Raw genomic sequence first — 733 nt, forward strand, 5'->3', positions numbered from 1 at the left:
ATTTTTTTACAAACTGTCATTTTTTTACAGTAAACAAAGCCAAAATTACTCCATCCAAGAACCACTACCCTATTTTTGAAAAATGCAAACTCCTTCCATTCCCATCAATAAACCTCACAGATTGAACTTTCAAGTTATGTTGTTAAAAAAGAGGAGGTATTGATGGAAGAGTGTTGAACTTCCCATAGGCAAAGGTAGTCATTAGAGGTGGTGATGCCATTGGGGTCGACAGGGTTCCTATTGAAGGAGGTAAGATGGGCACAATTTGAACTTGCTAGTTTTTTTTGTGGTTGAAGAAGGAGAGGATGTTGGTGGAGGGTTCGTGAACTTCTTAGAGAGGAAGCTAATCACTGGAGATGACAATGCGATTGGGGTCAACATCATTCTAGTCAAATGAGATGAGAAGGATGTAGATCAAATTAGTTGGTTATACTATCATTGAAGAGAGAGAGAGAGTATTATATATTACCAGAGAAGTCATAGACTTTCCAAAGGTAAAGGTAGTCATTGCAAGGAGGTGGGTGGAGAAAGAGAAGGGTAGAACATGAGTTTGGTGATAGAGTAAGGGTGGTTGAAAGAGAAAGAAGGATGAGGGTTAAAAGAGAAAGTGTCGAAATTAAAAGTTAGACTAAAATTTTTTGTTTCATATTTTAGTGAGTAGTTACTTCAAAAATTTTATTTTAGAAAATAATTAAGTAACAACTATCCTGCCATAAATAAAAGCAAAGTGGAA

The sequence above is a fragment of the Abrus precatorius genome, unplaced genomic scaffold (genome assembly GCF_003935025.1).
Source record: "Abrus precatorius isolate BTA unplaced genomic scaffold, Abrus_2018 Scaffold9, whole genome shotgun sequence".
In the NCBI taxonomy this organism is placed as follows: domain Eukaryota; kingdom Viridiplantae; phylum Streptophyta; class Magnoliopsida; order Fabales; family Fabaceae; genus Abrus; species Abrus precatorius.